This window comes from Haemaphysalis longicornis, unplaced genomic scaffold, assembly GCF_048455015.1.
Source record: "Haemaphysalis longicornis isolate Haplotype H1 unplaced genomic scaffold, Haemaphysalis longicornis Haplotype H1 scaffold_4, whole genome shotgun sequence".
NCBI lineage: Eukaryota > Metazoa > Arthropoda > Arachnida > Ixodida > Ixodidae > Haemaphysalis > Haemaphysalis longicornis.
In genome coordinates this window covers 42,231,787-42,251,738 of record NW_027526361.1, presented here as the reverse complement: position 1 = coordinate 42,251,738, position 19,952 = coordinate 42,231,787, and the positions used below count along the sequence as shown (strand labels likewise).

The 19,952-nt window shown below is 47.4% G+C and overlaps 1 protein-coding gene across 1 annotated transcript in view; it reads left to right on the top strand.

Annotated features, from left to right (window-relative positions):
- Positions 1–3,803: 3,803 nt before the first annotated feature.
- LOC144178584 (trypsin-1-like) overlaps positions 3,804–19,952 on the top strand; it is an 88,304-nt gene continuing 72,155 nt past the window's right edge. The window contains exon 1 of the mRNA XM_077706540.1: positions 3,804–4,187. The gene's annotated coding sequence lies outside the window, so the exon portion shown is untranslated. The remainder of the gene's footprint in view (positions 4,188–19,952) is intronic.

The following is a 19,952-nucleotide window of genomic DNA, read 5'->3' as shown; positions in this document are numbered from 1 at the left end:
GTGTTCCGAACTAAATTAACGCGGGCGCTGCAGGGTAACTACATATATCTTGCCTCGAATGCACCTGCAGTCTTCTTTACGCTAAACAACGGGTAGATGTATGACAAGCGCCAGCGGTGCACGAGTTTCGAACGGTTATGACTATTTTAACCGCTTGGTTTTCAAAGCCTCTGTGGGACGCCCCTACGACGGTACGCCGGGCTCTACTTGGGTCCGTTACCTCGCTGCGCCGTCTGATACCGGCAGTCGCCTGAAATCGAGCGTTACAGCGAGCTACGACGGCAAGGTGAGTTCCTAACGTGCGCTGCATTTAAAAAGCAGCCGTCAGGGTCAGTAAAGTTAGGTTTGTTGTTTAGGTGAATGGTATCGCCGTGGATGGGTGAAAGTAGCCGATGACGTTGACGCAGGAGGTAGTTGATGAAGAAAAAGTCTATTTACACTTATTTACAGAGCAGACGATGAAGCATAACATAAGACAAAGAAAACTGGATTAAAATTAAAAGGCGCCGCAGCGCGCAAGGGGGTATCGCGGCACGATCCCTGGTGGGGGCCCGGATGCCAAAAGGGGTGCCGAACCGCCGCATGCTTCGACAAGTTTGTTCGGATCTGCGGCCCAGAGCGGTCGCGCCAAGACTTGCTCCCGTGGCGGTTTCTGGGCGCCAGAGCCCCACGAATTTCTCGCCAACCGTGCGGCGGTTCGGCACCCCTTTTGGCCTCCGGGCCCCCACTAGGGATCGTGCCGCGATACCCCCTTTGCGTTGCATCTACACAGGGGTTCCCGCGAGGGGAGGTGGGAGTAATTTTGGTTTGTCTGTCTGTCTGTCACTCGATTCAGCCTCCCGGCCAAAGTGAAACCAAATCTGCGCAATAGTCTTATATACTGACAGCCAAATCTAAACGTCTAAGTCCGGTGTTAATGTTCAAACTTGTACCCGCCGCGGTGGCTCAGTGGCTAAGGCGTTGCGCTGCTGAGCACGTGGTTGCGGGTTCGATTCCCGGCCGCGGCGGCCGCTTTTCTGATGGAGGCGAAAAGCAAAAATGCCCGTGTGTACGAGATTTCGGCGCACGTTAAAGATCCCCAGGTGGTCAAAATTAATCCGGAGCCCTCCACTACGGCGCGCCTCATCGCCTGCGTTGCGTCGGTGCGTTAAACCCCACAATCAATCAAATCAATGTTCATACTTGTCAACATTGTTGAACAAGAACAAGACATATTGCGCAAAAATAAGGCAGCAAATCAATACATGAGTGATATTTGCAGTGTTCCTTTATTAAAAATTCATGGATGCTTGGTTTTTAAAATGAAATACTACACCAATTGCAGAAAATCGTCGCCTGCTGTTGCCCGCGCCACTATAGCTCTTGGAGGAATTTTAAGAAATCAAATGGCAACAGTAACGAAAAGTTCCACTAGATAGGTTCCTTGTTCTGCTTGGAATGCACGAGGAGTAGGGCAACGTGGTTCTATAAATATTATAGTAGGGTGCCTCGAATCACGCGCGTCTCCGCCGTATGGCAGTGCTGGCATCGAGGCAACCCGGCCTGGAGCAGTGGAACGCGGTAAATTTAAATTGACTTGAGAAAACCTCCAGCGTGTTATCTTGGGAGGAACGACATGGGAGAGGAACAGCATGAGAGGTGAGAGGGAAAGAGAAGGGAGGCGTTTAAATGGCAGGGGCGCCAGTCGTATATCGTCTTTCCTCGACATTTCCAACGAAAGGAGCAGATACGCGGCCATTTTTTTTCGAAAGACGCTTGGTTTTTATTTGGAACACCGTCACGAGCTTGATGTCCCTTTGTGGAAACCCATTGTGAAAAAGTGGCTTTTCTGCAGTGCTTTTTAGTGTAACATCGCCACCAGTGACACATAGAAGGCCTCGCTTCAAAAAAAAAAAAAATTCCCGCGCCTTCCCGAGTAAATGCAGAGCATTGGGGGTCGTTAACGCCGCGTAAAGTCGCGTTAGGGTGGGTAGTTGGGTCGTAGTTGCGTTGGTGTTGGTTTGGGTTAGAGAGAGGAGAGTAAAGTCGCGTTAGGGTGGAGCGAGCGTCAACCAAGGAAGGAAGGAGCAACGCAGTGACTGAAGCACGAGCGACCGCTAGCCGCTTTATATTTGCAGCGCGCGCAGTATAGGGAGAGCAGTACGGGAAGGAGAGCGCGCACGCGCAAGCAGCGCGTGCCCTTCCACGCCCCACCGCGCTGCTATCACGCACCTGTTACGCCGAGACCGCGACGGAGCGAACGGGCTGACTACGACGCATGCGCGCGCCAGCTGCTGTTAAGAGAGAGGAGGGAAGGAGGAGAGGCGCACCTGCTGCGGACGCGGAGCTGTGGACGCCGTCCGACGCAGGAAGAGGTGAGGCTAAGAAATGCTCTGCATTTAAAATAGTAGAGAAATACGTGTGTTCCTTGGTGTGTTCCGCCTGGTGTGTTCCGCCTGGATAATGTGTTCGTCACTTACATACCCTCGCGATTAAACCCGTCAGTTTGTCTGTAACGCTTGGTGTGTCCCATTTTCGCCGCGAAACAAAATTATATTAATAAAGGTTCCTAGGGCCTTCATATTTTATAAAATACCGGCTATATTGCCCCTAATTATGCCTTTCTAGCAATGTAGTTATGCTTGACACTGAAGCCAACTTTAAAAGGGCTCGATGTATAGTGTTTTAAAAGGCTAATGGGGTCTTATGAAAGTGTTCAATTTATGGTGTTGCGGCCTTCATGCATTAATAGCAGACTTCCTATACCCCCTGAAAAAATATCTCCCAGCAATGCACTTGTAGATAGAAGTAAAGCCGATTTTAAAGGAACTTGGTGTACAGCGCTCCACAGGTATGCATGGTCTTCTAGGGAAGTATTTAATAAATGGTGTTAGGGCCTTCCTACTTTGCTATGCCACTGTTTATATTTCCCCCGCAAAAAACTCTTCCCATGAATGAATTCCCGTGCAGTAGGGAAACAAAATTTGAGGGGCTTGGCGCATTCAAAGTAGCATAAGTATTCATGGCACGTGTGAGCGATTTCCCACGTGTGAGCGGTTTTCTGCAATTTTTGTATACATCTCGTCATAATCATCATCCCGATCATCATAAGCAGCAGCAACGGCAGCCTATTTATGTCCACTGCACGACAAACGTCCCTCTATAGAAGTGGGAGAATATATATTACCCAATCTACTCACAGTGATATGTTTATAATATTGCACCTACTCTGCCTTTTCTTCTTTAATTAAGGAGCATAAATATTCATCGAATACACCGGAACGTCCATACTCGAGAAGTAAACCATACGGTTCCAGCATTAACATTTTTCCCGCGACCTGGTCAGCGGAAGTAACTGCTCCCGTTCTCACCTTCCCGCGGCTAAGGAGGCGCGAAATTCGAACGGGTACGGCACGGTTGGGAAATGCCGCCGCACGGAAGGTCCTGGTACGACCTAGCCCGAACTGCCCTTCGCCACGCATGCAACGGCTTAAAAAACCAGAAGAAGGGCTGGTCGCGAGGAATGCGCATTGCGGAGCGACCGAACAGCAGCAGCAGCAGCAGCAGGAAGACAATCAGGCTCCGAGGGTCGGTCGTCGCGGCGAGAGTTGATCGTCGTGGATCAGCGAGAGAGAAATGGCCAGACCCCGGCTGGCGGACCTTTCTGCCGGGAAGAGGGGGGAGCTGGATGCAGCGGCAGCAGTGGTCGCTCTCTCTCGCCCCTTGGGCTGTAGGTTGCTCTGTCCTGGTTTCCAGGCGAGCCGCTCTGCTGCCGCCGCCGCCGCCACCGCGTCGGCTCCATTCCAGTGAGCGGGTGCGCCGTTCAGCCGTGCGGGACTTGTTTGCACCCAGCGCGCGCCTCCCCGAGGACGAGAGAGAACCCCGGCTGCTGGACCGCGCTCAAGGACGCTCGGGCTCTCCTCCGACTCTCGCTGATCGCGCGTGCTGCGGGAAAGCCCACTTATCACTTCTTCTACCCACCTGTCGACGTCGCCTTCTCCATACCCTCGTCGCTTCGTCGCGTGAGCGCTGCGGCGGCCTGCCTGCGGATGACTGGGGTGAAAAGTGTGCTTCTCCGGAGGTGACGACAGCTGCGCGTTGTTGATGCCGGGGGAGACCCCTTTCCGAGTTTCGTCGCTGCTACCCGGATCGGCGTTGTGTCCGGGTGTGAGAGCGGAGGATTTTGCGAGATCTGGATAACTGTCACGGTGAGTCCGTCAGCGGCCTGTTTTATATCTATCTAGACGCCGAAATTGCGCTCCCTTGAGAAGAGAAAATTGTTCTGGTGGCGTTCCTATACGAGAGTGTCACGGATGTTGACCCTCATGGAAACCGCTGGAATAAACCTTATCAATCTCCGGCAAGGGGTTTGTTGGTAAGGTGCCCAACGCTGCTCGAACACCGCTAAACCCAGTGCTCGGCATTCCAAACGTGTGACGTGAATGTCACTGCAAGACTTGAATGGTTTCCTTTGAGCAATTTTAGGTATATTGCTTACGCCGTTAGGAACAAATATGAAAGCAGTATTGTGTCGCCTTTTTTCGATCGTGTCATCTAACCATTTTTCTGCCTGCCGGAAGTAAAATTCCAGGTCTTTGAAGATGTACTTTATTGTATTTCTTTCTTACGCGCGAAACCATGTTAGGTGATTCATGAATGTCTACTGAAATGGAAAGAATAATATTACGAAGGAAGAGTCCAGAGTCGAAACCAGGTGGGCATGCCACGAAGTAAAGTGCGTAAGTTCCACAGACAGCTAAAAACACTTTCTCTGTCGTTATTGTAACACGTCGAAAGACGAATTATTCGCTCAGGGGCAACTTAACATTTTATTCCGAGAAGCCAATTTAGCTGTGCTTACTTTCTCGTGGTCCCCAAAATTCTGCCTTTCAGTGAAAATTTGTTCCCTCGAAAACTGCATCTTTCATTGATCGATTCGAAGGCACCCACATTGGCTGCACGACAAATCTGGATATTTCTCAACTCAGCTTTTTACCAGAAAAATGGACAGTTGCTACTCTCGTAGTTTATGGCCCCAAGGTGCCTGCGTACGCAAGGGCAGTGCTCTGTAAAAGAGTGAAACAGCGCTCCGTCAGTTTTTGCCAGGAAGGATTAGATAGCATAAGATAACAAAATGAGTCCAGTTGGTAAGGGGACGTCTTGAAAACCAGCACGACGAACCCAGAGCAACGGCCGGTGGAGAACTGCACAGCGACAGCCTTGCGCAAAAGTTTACGGACCACGAAAATGGAACTTTTAGGTTATTTCTTTAGCGGTAGCAACCCGTAAACTGTGGTATGCATGTGAGACGTATAATTACTAAAGTACTGCAATGCCGCACATAATACCCCGGGCTGCCGTGCGGCAGAGAAATAAACCAAAATTGCTGCTTTCGTGGTCCGTAAACTTTTGCTGTTTACGGTACGTCTGTCCCGTTGCACTGTGTACTCCTCACAGGTTCTGAAAGGTTCTATTCATTTCTTGGCCGCACTTCACGTCACCTTCTTTCTTCGCTTGGATTATATTCACCAAAAACTTACTTCGACGTCGTTTGGACAGGTGTGATAGGTATATAGCTCCCACACGAGAAGATCTAGTTTCGTAGCGGGGATGTGATGAGCATTTCAAGAGTAGAAAAAAAACCTGCAACAGAGACAAGACCACTGCAAAGGGGACAGGACGGGCGCCATCTTTTCCGCGTCCTGTTCCCTTTGCAGTGGTCTTGTTTCTGCTTCGCAATTTTTTCTACTCTTGAAATGCAGTACTAACTAGCCCACCAACCTGCCGTACTGTAATGAGCAGCCAACATTATTCGCCCCTACGGTAAAAAATACTTTGTACTTTTTTATAATAAGCCAAGTAATTTCTGCTTGCTCTTGTATAAATCTACGTACACCGAAGATGCCTTAGAGCATGCATCCCCACCCCTCACTTCATAAGATGCAGAAGTGGCACAGATGTTTGCGTACGGACTGCTTTGGCTGACGAATCGTGATGACATACCGCTGTTCGCTAAGAAGATCAATCATACGGCTGCAAATTAATAACTTGTTATGTTGAAGTAGATATCAGTGCCTCCTGCTATTAAGGAAAGGTGTTTCTCCTCGTGGAAGAGAAGTTTCGCCCGCCATTTTTGCTGTGTTCTTTCAGAAAAAAAACATTAAGTTTGGAGCACTGTGGACTAGTGGGACTTGTGTTAGCATGCCTTTTTATGCAATTCTCTGCTGCAAAATAAGTCGATTGAACAAGTTAGTTAAGTTCTTCTTTAGGCCCCACATCCATGGCTTAGACACGAAGGGGATGCTAATTTGCAAGACCGCGAGGAGGTGAAGTGGGCCTGGCCGTCCGTAGTAAAAATAACAAAATTAAAATAGTGCTTGGAACGAGACGGAAGGGGAACAACGCAAATGTTTGTGTTTGTGTCATTCAATATTATTTTTATTTGAAGCACTGCTTCTGAGATTATGGGACATGTTTTGTACGGCGTTCACAATACCTCCATTAGGACCCTTTTCATGTAAGAAAAAGGACAACTGGGTTATTTCGCATACAGCTATCATTTATGAGGGATCTCGGAGCCTTGCCTATTATAACATTTAAACCAAAATAATTCTATAAACAATATGGCCACCCAAAAAATACCTTTTCCTGAGTACGAAGAGGCAGCGTTCAATGACGATGCTATGCCGTATCAGGGGCGTACCAATGCCTACCAACCATTCAGGCATAGACCGCTTGAAAGAACCTGTGCACGAAGCTGTCCCCATTTTACTGCCTCGTCATTAATGCTATTTTTCAATATTTTGCAATGGCACCCCGGTAAATAAATCTTCCTCTGCACCCGAGTTCATTGTGTTTGACAACAACCTTTGCTCTTGTTTTGTTTCTGCTAAGCACATCAAATAAGACCCTTACTAAGTGCCTGCCATATGCCGAGCAACTCCAGTAGATGATAACACCCCCATCTCCATTTTAGGTACAAAATGTGAATTAGATACACTGAAGATTTTTCAATATACAATTAAAATTTGGGAAAGTGGAGGAAGAGGTGTCGTCGACAACATGGGCATGAAGAAAGATGATTGTGAGCGTCTGGGAAAGAAGTTTAAAAAAAAAATATATATATATATATATATATATATATATATATATATATATATATATATATATATATATATATATATATATATATATATATATATATATATATATATATATATATATATATATATAATCTTTTTTTTTAAACTTCTTTCCCAGACGCTCACAATCATCTTTCTTCATGCCCATGTTGTCGACGACACCTCTTCCTCCACTTTCCAAAATTTTAATTGTATATTGAAAAACCTATATATATATATATATATATATATATATATATATATATATATATATATATATATATATATATATATATATATATATATATATATATATATATATATATATATATCTGGCAGCACTATTTTAAAGAACGTTAGAAGGCTTTAACAAAACTGCTACATATTTCCTAAAATAGAAAAAACAGCGCTCAATACGGGACACAAAAAAGAAGGCTACACACACATAGCGCTGGCTACCAAGAAAGTATTTATTTGCCTCACGGCAATATAAACGAAAACGCTCGAATCGCTGTTATCTTGGGGCAGCATTTTCGTTTATATTGCCGAGAGGCAAATAAATACTTTCTTGGTAGCCAGCGCTATGTGTGTGTAGCCTTCTTTTTTGTGTCCCGTATTGAGCGCTGTTTTTCAATTTTAGGAAGTATGAACAAGCCCAAACACTTCTACTTGTTTTCGTTTTCTTGTTTTGGAAAAAGTAAACGGCATATTTTATTGAACTGAGTCTGGCAAGTTCAGGTTAACGGGCTTATAATACTCTATTGTAACACGTCAAACAGCTAGCGGCAGCTGTACAAGTACAAGGTTCCACAGATAATTACAGTAATGGACTATCCCTTGTCTTCCTGTACAGGGTAACGTCGTTTGCGAGAATATATGGCCCTGTAGGCCGAAGGCCGCACGGCCTTACCAAAGAGCGGTGCATCTTCGTTCATGCAATTAATTAGAGCAAAAGTTGACGTCTTTTACTACACACGCTACGAAACAAAAAAAAATCGATGTTGGGTGGGCTTAAAATATTTAATAGAGAGTGTGTAAACTTTATTCATTTTGCCAACTGTGTTGCTTAGTCGTCGGCAGTGAGCACTTAGGCTCCGGCAACGTCCTCAGCCAGCTGGACGGCCCCGAGTTGATCTTTCGGGCAGGAGCTGAGCAGCACGGTCTCCCACTTCTCACTGTTAGCGATTGTGCGGCCGTTTTTGATCGCCTGCGGGCATTGCCATAACATGGGCGCCAGGTCTGCTCGTTCCTGACATCTATGCCACTCCCGGGAGTAGCGCCCTGAGTAGCAATACCTATACACAAGTGGGTTTGGGTACGAGTAGGTCTGTAGGAGTCGCCGACCACTGAGCGCCGCTTACTGAGGAATGGGTGCGCGGGTGGGGAGCCCCTGTAATGTCATTGTATGACAATAACCTGTCCCTGCCTGACATGGGGACGAGGTCCGCATCGGAGGTGCCATCCGCTCGGTCGGTAAAGCCTCGAGTGGCTTCGTGCGCAGCCTCGTTCTCTGCTAGGCTGGAGTTGGCGGGAGTTCAAATTAAATTGGCCTTGCCTGTCCGGTTTTTGAGGTAGATACCAGAAATTAGGGTTATCAAGGGAGGCGTCCGCATTCCTCAAATATTTTAAAAAGAGATTTTAGTAACCAGAAGCGACGAGCTCGCACTGAGCCGTCTAATTCTCAACTGCCTCTGATTTCATTTGTGATCCCGATGGAGTGCCCAGCGAGTATTTATGCCTGAAACGGCTATGTGAAGCCCTCGCGTTTTGGACCACAAGACGGCAGCTGCCAGGCCAAGCCAAGCCTGAAGGCTGGGACGCGGTCTTCCCCGTCCTGCGGGACGAGAGCATTCCTCACGTTCCCGGGGGCGCAGCCCCGAGCGGTGGCAGAAGTTCAAGGGAGCAGGCCTGTCGGAGAACCAGCTCGCGAGTCGTTGACTCGGCAGCCTCTGCGTTGCGCAAATGTACAAAGACGCTCTCGTCGTCGGGTCACACCGCGCCAGGGACGTGTCAAGTTGAAGGACCGCGGCACGGGTTCCGCGGCGAGACGCGTCCTTGGCCCACAAAGGGCCTGCCTCGATGATTGGCCTTTCTCGAGCCTACGTTGCTTGCTGGCGGCGCACTGCCGTTTAGCTTAATACCCAAGGGAGTGACTTCTGGGGCTATTGTTGTCGGACGGCGTTTCGTACACATTACACGTTTGTGGTAATGTGCACCTTAACTGCGATAAAACATACTTTCGGGGTTGTTAAATCTTCGTTCGTAGTGTAGATGAGTGCGTTACAAGTGCAGTCGTTCTAAGCGCGATCCAATGTGCATAGGTGCGCAGAGAGAACAGAGATCGTAATGTGAATGGGTGTGCTACGAGTACAAGCGGCTAAACGCGATCACACATGGGGACTAACGCAGAGACAACAGAGGTACAAAGGTAGAGAGATAAAAATCGCCCTTAAATGCTTAATAAACCTTCCCCTTTCGCGACAAGAGGTGCTCTTCCGGAGGAGTTGAGGAGGTCAGGCATTATAAACTAGCAAGTAACAATGAATAATAAGCCGCTGCAGATGTCGTCGCAGAACTGAAAAAGCAAGAATTTAAACATATAAGTCAATTACCCAGCTGTCAATGTCTCCACACGCACCATAGACAATGTCCGACTGCTACGTTCATACTGAGGTATGTTTATGTATCAAATCTGTGCACCACTGCAAGCGCCAGAAACTGCATTCAAGGTTTCATGACTTGTCCACGGGTTTCGACACATTCGGCGCAAGGGCAATGTTTCAGTTGTATTCGTATGCCCAAAACAAAGGTAAAGATTTCGCCAAGAGTTTAAAAGTTCAACGTGGCTTTTCATCATCTATTATCACAAATTGACAATTCATAGTGACGTTTGATTATAGGATACAATAAGAAAGGTTTAATGCGAACAGTACAACGCGACGTAACCACACTCACTGCGGCCTTGTCAGGTTGGACTGGTGCCATATATAGCATTCGCTATCGGTACATAATCATTCAGTGACGGCGTCCACAGGAAGCTGCCTCCAAGAGCCCGAACTTAATGAGCTAGTTAACTTGTTAAAGTTAGGTTAGGACGCATTACAGGAAATTTTCTGGCTCAGCAACTGTCGGTTGCGAGCACCGCGACTTTGAAAGCTTCGGCAGCAATTGTACGTGTAGGTATTCGCTGTGCAACCGATATAGGATCTTCGCGTAGAGCATGTATATTCGGCTTCACGGGACCGGTACGGCGAACCTCGCCGAACCTCTTCCTTGCTTTCTTTCTAACTCGAGAACAGGATCGTAGCTAGTTCCCTCGATCGCGTGCCGCTTATAACCCACTCTTATTCATCCCGGCACGCGTAGCGTTCCATCTTCAGCACTCAACCGCAAACAAAAACCAAGAATCAGTAGCAGAAGGAACCAGAAGCAAAACAAAGGCTCGAGGAGGACGCTACCTGGAGATCGCGCGGCGTTCGAGTACTGCGGGACACTTTACCCGCTGCTGCGGGAGCGGTGCAGAATAGAGTACACGGAGATATCTCTTCTTCATTGGTTGTCTTCTTTCGACTGTTATTTATGCGCGCGCATGTTTTCTTGCTGGACGAGTTTTAGCGGAACTGGAATGCACGCTGCGCCCGTCACGGCAGCGGTGGCTGCGTGGGATATCTGGCATGCTTTAACGCTAGCGCGCTCGCCATGTGGGTCAGTATCCCGCGCCGGGCCCTGTGGAGGAACAGAAGCGATGCGATTGCCTCTCGTGCCACCAACCTTTCCTGGAGGTTGTTGTTGTTGTTCCGGTGTTGGCTCTTCGTTCATTTCTGTGCGTACTGGTATACAAGGCCGGCGGGCTAGAACGTCCGCGCTCTGCGCTCAGCAGTCGCAACGGCGTGCTCCTTATACGTGTTGACGAAAGCTGTGAACTCAATTTGAACCTGAACTTACAGTAGAATGCGAAAATATTAGAATTTCGTTATGAAGATTATATTACCCTCGTGATAAAGGGTATTGCGAACCCTCCCGCAATTTTCTAGCTCGGAAGGGAAGGTAAGGGGGAGACGTGGAAAGGGACGCAAAACGAGAGAAGGAAAATTATGAGAACACTGTGAGAACTGGTACATCCGTTCCGCAGATCGTCTTCTATACTCCATGTACATACTCGTCGTCATTCTACGCATTAGTAGGTTTTTCTTCTTCAACAATTGTCATCATCTTCATAGATTCTCTTGGCTGCTTGTTCGGGGAAACCAGGTTAAACCGTTTTCTGCTTTAGCCAGTTTTTGTCTCTCAGGTGGTGGAGCTGACGTGTATTCACCATCAAGATTCACTCTTTTTCGTAGCGGAATGGTGATGATTATCATGATGATTATGATTATGACGGATAAACTTTATTTGAGTCGAGGTGCTCATTTTAGGGCACCCGCCCGGTGGGAGGCTTCCTTAGCTTCCTTAGTCCGTAATAGAAGGAAACTTAATGAAAAGTCACATCACAATTCCGTGTTTCATAAGACAGCGGTGGGCCGTTCACTTTGAGGGAGAGAGAGAGGAGAAAATCTTCAGCAACTTCTTGAGAGCCCAGGGCGGACGGGTGAACGGTGGGGGACATGCTAGGTTAGACAACCGCTATTGTTACCAAGGAAGACAACCGCGAGGACGTGATAAAAAAGGTCGATAAGGTGTCATCCACTCCTCGTGGGAGAGAAGTGGTTTGATACGAAGGATGCTAAAGCCGCTATACAATCAGCCCTCGTCATAACCAATTCGTTTTATTCGAAATCTAGCTTTATGCGAAAAGTATTATGGTCCCCACTGCAGTGAATTGGAAGCAAACCATCTCCACTTTTAACGAAGTATCGCTTATTACGAAGTCAATTCCCTGTCCCGAGGACTTCCTTATAAAATTTAACCCAGTTCAACCCAGTGTTAAATCTGCCGAAAGAGCGGAGCTGAGGGTAGTCGTTTGAACGATTCCGTTTAGCTTCTGCTTCTTTCTTGTGAGTATTGTTAGAGTCGTCTTAGAGTATAATTGCCATATAATTTCTTTCCGGATAGGTTCAATAAAACAACAGTTACAGCCGTTTTCTGTTACCATACACCCTCCGTATATGCCCCTTAGCGGCTGTTCCGGGATAATCTGTTCCGGGATACCTTCGATGACACAACAGGTAGAGCAGTTTTCTGTAATCATATTTCCTCCGTAGATGGTCATGCTTCATTGCGCAAAAAGCTATGTGGGGAAGCCAGACTGCAAACACCACACGTACACCAATTTTTAATTGGCTTCCCCTTTAAACACATATGCATTGCTCAAAAAACATTTTAGGGCAATATAACACGCCTTGTATGAATGCCCTATGGCCTTGTTTTCTTAAGTTCAGAGCACTTTAGGGGCTCGCCCTGTCGTTGTAGCTCGCTCGCTGGACCCAAGTATAGTCAAACGGCGTTCCGTCGTCGCGGCGTAACCCAGAGGCTTCGAAAGCCAAGCGGTTTATATATTGATAAGCGTTAGAAACTCTTGAACCGCTGGCGCTTGCCATGCATCTCCCCGTTTTTTAGCGCAAAGAAAACTGTAGGTACATTTGAGGCAAAATATCCGTAATTTATGGGCAGCGTTCGCGTTCATTTAGTTAAGAACGCTCGTTGGGTTGGTTTTTATGATAGTAAGCGAAAAAAAAAAAAAAAGTGGCAGTGCAACGCCGGTACGTGCGGGAGGAAAAGCGAGCACAAAAAGAACAGAAATCCCGCTGGCGCAGTTCCAGGCAAGGGGCGCGCGAGCACTGCGAAAGCGGGAAATTTGAATTGCATGGGGTGGTAGCAGTGAGCGGATAACGGCGCTACAGCCCATTATGGCGAATCAGTGCTCTGCATTTCCGACAGCTTTCACATTTTATGGAACGGCTTTATTTTTTTATGAATTCTTTTCTACACACGGAACCAGTTTTCCGGGGCGGAGAAACCTGCCCCGGAGGGAGCGTGACACGATAACAGGACAGACTACATGTCATTAAGCCCAGCCTTATAACAGCTCCGCTATTAAAAATGTTTACTGTACCTATGTGGAACGAAGACGCACCACCACGTTGATGTACACCTAAAATCACTTGATAGTTACTTAATTAAATCTCAAAGCATTCTAACTCCCCTAGCTTTGCATTCTGTATTGCGTTCACATTCTTCTTAAAGAAGAATGGAGCTGCCATCAGCAAACCAGGCGGCGGGCTGCGTGCCCTGACTGTAAGAAGCCTGATCTCTAGTATATTCAAATCCCCTGAGCTATATACTTTTGAGCTCGAGCGTTTATAGCTTAGAGCCAGATAAAATTTCTTAGCAGCCTGTATGAGCTGAACTGCCGTGCAAGCTTGCTCTTTGAACAACAGTGCACTCAAAATGTTCCTGCCGTAATTATGCACATCCTTCTGTCAAGAGAGATAACTCTACGTTGATGAAGATATCGATGCCAAGGTGCGGTAGATACTACGAAGGGCAAAACATTCAATGGAATCTTGTTAACTAGGCCTGAAAAGAGCCGTAGAAGCTGTTTGTTTATCAGGAGTTTTATTTAGGTGGTCTCAGAAACCATTTCGTAAACGCCGGAAACCCTTCTAGAAGACGGGTAATAAATGCGTACAGTCTACAAATTATCCGAGCCGAAAACTACTGCCCTACGCACATCGTGCATCTTAAAACTGCAGCACAAAATGTTCCTTTCTTTGCCGGTCAATCTGACGTAGGAGCAGCCGTGACACACTGTCGGTTGTCTTCTCTTCCGGAGCAGCAATAAAAGCGTTCGATAACTGCATCAAGGGACCCTGAAACACGTTTTGCGGTATTTTTCAAGATCTTAAATGCTTGCAGAACGTAGTCAACCAACACATCCAGTACTCAGATTACGGAGCCCCAAAGTACCTAAGCCAAAAGTTACTGCTCTATGCCCATCAGATAAGTTAGAAACTTGTTTAAAGGGTTTCTCTTTCTTTCCCGGTCTTGGCGTTTTTCGACCGCTGGAATTACATCACTACGGCGGTGTAGCGGCTATTGGCCGGCTTTCCTTCGGTTTCAGCAATGAACGCATTCGATAGCCACTTTAAAAAAGAAAGCCACAAAAGCAAAGCAGAAGCGAAAGAGTGAAAGTGCTAACGGAAGTTTTGCAGAGTCCCTTTCAAGATCATTGTAACAAATTCAAAGCAGTGAATGTAACAGGTGTAAATGTAACAGGTAAATCGGCTACGGTCAGTCAGCAAATCCCGGAGCACGGCTCTGTGCTGGTGATAGCTTTCCCAGGACTCCCAGGCACGAAAGAAAAATATAAAAATTTTAGCATCCACACTGTACAGCACACCATGTTTGATTGATTGATTGTGGGGTTTAACGCGCCGACGCAACGCAGGCGATGAGGCGCGCCGTAGTGGAGGGCTATGGATTAATTTTGACCACCTGGGGGTCTTTAACGTGGGCCGAAATCTCGTACACACGGGCTTTTCTGCTTTTCTCCTCCATCAGAAAAGCGGCCGCCACGGCCGGCAATCGAACCCGCGACCTCGTGCTCAGCAGCGCAACGCCGCCACTGAGCCACCGCGGCGGGTAGCACACCATTTTATTTGCTGATGAGTTACATCTATTAAACTCAGACAAGACAACACTTATAATGTCGCTCCTTCTAGGAGGTCATAACGTGTAAGCGATTTCCGTTCAATAAGACTCAGGGTGAAAGTGGAGCACTAGAGGCCAAAGAGTGTCAGTACAACAAAATGTTTTTTCTCGAGGATGTTTTAAAGGGACGTCGTTATGTACGCTACCCTAGCAGGACCGCTGCAAACGCTGCAGTGCGAAACGCTGTGAAAGGGGTCGAGCACTTAGGAATACGTGACCAAAATCGCTACGCACGCCCTCGGTGTTCTTAGTGAGGTTGCTTATTATGTGTTATTTATACGAACTTGGCGCACTCCGCCAACGCCCCCTAGACAAGAACGAAGACTGGATGCTTCCTCCTACTATCTTACACTGGTCATGTGATCATCTAGAGATGCACTCTGTTCGAACCACCGGCTGCATGGTGACGTTTCCCACGCGTTCTTTTTTATCTGAACTCGGACACTCACACCAGAAGAGAAGCTTCGAATGGGGACTCTGCAAGATGTTCTCATCTAGAAGGTGTGTGGCTCCCCACGCAAAGCGGGCACGCGTCCTGTAATACGAGGCACCGTAGTGGAAGCCTCGGCATAATATAGGCTGCCTTTCCCGTAATAAGCGCCACCAAAGCCTGGGCCCACCGCTGGTTTCCTAATTTCGTCCTCGTCCAGTATGCGGCGGCCATTGTCGCAGTTGCTTATATACGTGTGGCCTAAAAACGGCGCAGCTGGACACTTTTACCGCGCCAGTACGGTGCAGGCAACTTGCTGCATTTGAATGCTTCACGCGCGTGCAGCAGGCGATGTCGGATGCGTAGCCGTGGGTTCCTTTTTAAATGCAGGTCACAGCCAAGTTCACAAAGGCGTGCTCAAGTTTTGTTACTTGTGAATGAAATGCGAAAAGGCGCCCGTAGTTACAGCAGCTTCGGTGATTTTCAGAAACGGAAGTTCCTTTTAAAGACCACGGTCGGGCAACGCGACAGCTTGCCGAAGCGTTCCATATTACAATAAGGGGATCCCAATGTAATAACTATTCATTGGGCATTTCTGTCAAAAAAGTGTCAATTCCTATCAAAGAAAGGAATGATTTTGGGGGGCGAGGAGGGTTGCCGTGTGTTAGCACTTAGGACCAGTGCACCCGTGCCTCATAGTCGGTTCCCTACAGGCTGGTAGATATGATTTATTTAAAAATAAGGTTTCAGTTGATAGTAAGAGGTGGTACCTTTCTGCTTTCGTGCCCCTGTCTTAGTTTACTGCGCTTAAATTTAAGTCATGCTTATAAATCTAGCCAAACCATGCGATCATTTTATATTGTCGACGAGTTATCTTCAATTCAGAGGCGTTCCAAATATCTTTTTCCTGTTCGTACTTCATCTGTGGCTTTCCGCATCCACATCAGCCGTTGATTCATACACCGCGAGACCATGCTCACAGTCAGATGGCTGTTGTCGTGCACCAGTACGCTTCCACGTTCTCTGCCGCGTAGCGCCTTCAAGCACCAGGATTAGCTCGACCCCAGCGCAGACCGGGCGGGATTACGTGGAGCCGAGCGACTTCCCACTTCCTGCACATGCAGACTCCCCTCGGCTGGCCCCCGCTGGGATCCAAATGGCGCCATCGAAAGCGGCTCGTTCCTGGAAACGGGTGCAGCCAATATACGACCGAATTCCCCCCGCCAGTTTCACCCCCTCAGTCGAATATGATTTCGCCCATGTTACTCAGCCTTTCAAAGACGGGCCAATTTATCTCACTCCCAATTTTATCGTCACAGTCAACGAATCCCGCTTCCCTCCCCCTCTGTCTCTCTCTCTCTCTCTCTCTCTCGGTTGTTCGTGTTCGGGCAGGGAGTTTAACGGGCGACCGCGTTCTCCATTACCAGTTGTGTCCTCTTCTGTCTTTATTCATTTCGAACTTGGCCGCCTGTTGCTTTATGTAGCGGATCCGCGAGCGTGGAGCTGACGCGGCTGCTGAAGGCAGGGCAAACGCCGTGGTTTTGCGGACGGGGCTTTCCTAGGAACGACGGCGGCGTCATCGGTGCCGACGACCGCCGTTCACCCGCATCGCCGAGCTGCCTCGCGTGTTTCCCTCTCGTTGGTTGCCGGGTCCCGCGAGGAGCTCCTGGAGGAAAGCGCCGGCGGCCACCGTTAAGGAGACGACGACAGTGACGACAGCGACGTCACGCCGAGCTAGCGCTGCTCCCTCCGGCTTTTTCGCGCTCCGTCGGATGCACGCTATAGGATGAGTCGCTTGCTAAAGATGCCGGGGAGCAATGCTCCGTCAACTCTCGTATAGTTACCTCCAGGTGAGAGAATTGAGCGCTTATACGCAGGTAATGTTACTTCGCGGATGCTTGGAGGATCCGCAGTGATAAACTGGGAACATAACACTTCTGCCGCTTCATGCTCGAGGTTCAGTTATTGGTCGTGGCAGCTGCATTTATGACAAGTGAAACGCAAAGAATTCACTGACAGCAACAGCAAGGTTATCCGCACTACAGCGACAGCTGTTGACGTACACGAATGCGATCACAGTGATTCTGTATAAGGGCAACATTTCATGGGACACGTCTTACAGTTGCAGCTTGGAAACGAGTGAAAGAAGAAATTCGAGAGTGGGCGTGCGCCATGTGCTAAACTAAGGCTTTGGCCTGAGGCACAGGACCCTCCAGATATAATATATAGTAAGGTGTTGCCGTTGCAATTTTAGGTGCGGAGTACCTTAGGGCCGCACAATGTCCATCCGCGTCCATGCGCATAGCATTTACAATCGCAAAAAACCACACAGGCACCGGCAGGATTCCAGCCTGTGTCTGGTAGACCAGACAGAGTTAGCGTCAGTCGTCTTACCCATTGGGCTACGACCGTGAGTTAGTACCCGAGAGTCAAACGGCTCGGTGCGAAGTACCTTAGGACCTCCCAATGTCCATCCGCGTTCATCCCTGCACACACCAGCATCAAGCGAAGATCAAGCGAAATTCGATATGAGCCGTGAGTTGCAGTTTCATTTAGGGAATAATCAAGGTGCAACTCACGGACGGTCGGCGCGCAAATCGGATGCCACTCGGGGCGCAATTTGGATGTCATTTCGGGTCCCCGTACTCCGCATCCTCGCCATCATCCACGGAGTGGAGATGCTGCCATTTTTTCACCAATCCCCCGTGTATGCATGCGCCATGTGTGTGCGTGGGCTTCCCGTTCCACCGAAATCTGCAAGCGATGATGAATTTCTCTTCTGCTTCACAGGCCTCAGCACCGGCCAGACCCTTAGAATATGAATATAAATTGAGGAATTAAACAGTGCGACCTAAGACGAAGGATAAGAAGGACGCACACGAACAGAGCACGCTCTGCCTGTGTGCGTCCTCGTTATCCTTCATCTTTGGATGAGCTGTTTAATTCCTCGATTATGATGTGCATACCCTTTACACGAACAACGCACTTTACTGTAATACAAAACCCACAATCAAAACTTGTCAGCAGGGTTCCGTTTCGGTGTTCGTCACTGCCTCTGCACTAGCAAGTATTACGGGTATTCTTTAGTTTCTTCTCCTAATTCCAACTATCTAATCTCTCTCTCTATTTTGCGAACTGGAATTTGTCACCCGTTCTTACATATAATAATTCCGCATACGTGACATAAATGTCCCGGCAAAAAAAAAAACATCTGCAGAAATTCAAGGAATTGCCTACTAATGCGTAGCACTCTTATGCCGCTCGTCTGGAGTGTGAGTTTTTTACCGCCAAATATGGCTGCGAGTACCGAAAAAGTCGGATTATTTCATTCTTTTAAAGTTTTCTTTTGTGTATTTTCGCCAACGATGTAAATATATACCATAATAGCGATGATGGGCCTTTGCTTCGCTCATTATGTATTTTTTCCCAAGAAGGAAGGCGTACTGCAGAGTTTGTCCATTTTCGCTTTTTTTATACGTATTCTCAAAGTTCTTTTGCCTACTTTTATTGTTTATTCTTGGGTTCGGAGAAGAGATATATAAGATGCATATTTTTTACTTTATCAGATAAATTTTCTGAACCTTTCATTTCTCTATTTTCTTATTTTCAGTTTCTCACAATTGTGTTAGACCAATTATCTCCATTTGCGCTATTATAGCGATTACAGGTGTGCTTTCGCCAAATCTGCGTTTTTGTGAAAATGCTGGGCGTTGCAGCGGTCGCCATTTTTATTCGTTGTTTGAACGTCTTTTTGCGGACCTTTTTTGTTTATTCTTGGGTTTCGGGGCCGGGAGGTGTATAAGATGCATATTTTTTTTATTTTGTCAGATCATTTTCGTGAAAAATGTATTTTTGTCTATTTTTCTCTTATTTTCGGGTTTTTAAAATTTCTGCCTGGCAAATTATCTTCATTAAAGCTATTATAGCGACTACGGGTGTTACTTATGCCAAATCTGCATTTTGGTGGAAATGCAGTGCGTTAAACGGTCTGAGCTGGGGGGGTACTCGGCAAAGATTGCTACACATTAAAATATTTTAAGAAGTTTATGTTCCAGCGGTAATGATGCCCGCTGCAAAAAAAAGGAGGCCCTGGGTTCAATCCCCCCAAATTCCAAAGTCTCAAACGCGCATTTTGCTTGACCACACACTACACACCGAGAATTTGTACCCACTATAACAGTAGGTCATATAGTAATATAATAAACTGTCGACAACTCTTGCGGTAAAACACCAGCGTTTAAAATCCAGCTTTGCAGCCCGTCTTTAGCCTCGGCGTTTCAAGACCCAAAGTTTAAATTGAATTTCGCTTAGCTAGAAGCCGTTGCTTTTCGTTTAAAATTACTGAGTGGACGGGTAGAACTAAAAGTGTTGTGTTGTTGGACACTATAGCAAGATCACATCTATGTAGGTACGCTCATACAGTTACAAAGAACGCGTAAAACGATCGCTGAATATGCGTTCGCAGAGCCAAGTGCCCTAGCTAACCACAATCATCACTTTTCGGGAAGATATGGTGTCGAGCTTGAAAAACATGTTCCCATCTTGCCGTGAGAATCAGACGGAAAGCATTGTAGCCGCGGCTCTGCATGGGAGTCACGTGAACGCCCAATAAAGTGCGTTGAAAAGGTTCCCAAGGGAGCCATTTTGAACTCATTTAGTCCCTGGAAACATTGGGAAAGTTAAAAGTATTGGACCAGTTCAGCCCGTATTGGCTCCCAGAAGTTCTAGACTCGTACTGCCTGATTACTTTCTGCTTAGATCCCGCTTGCCTC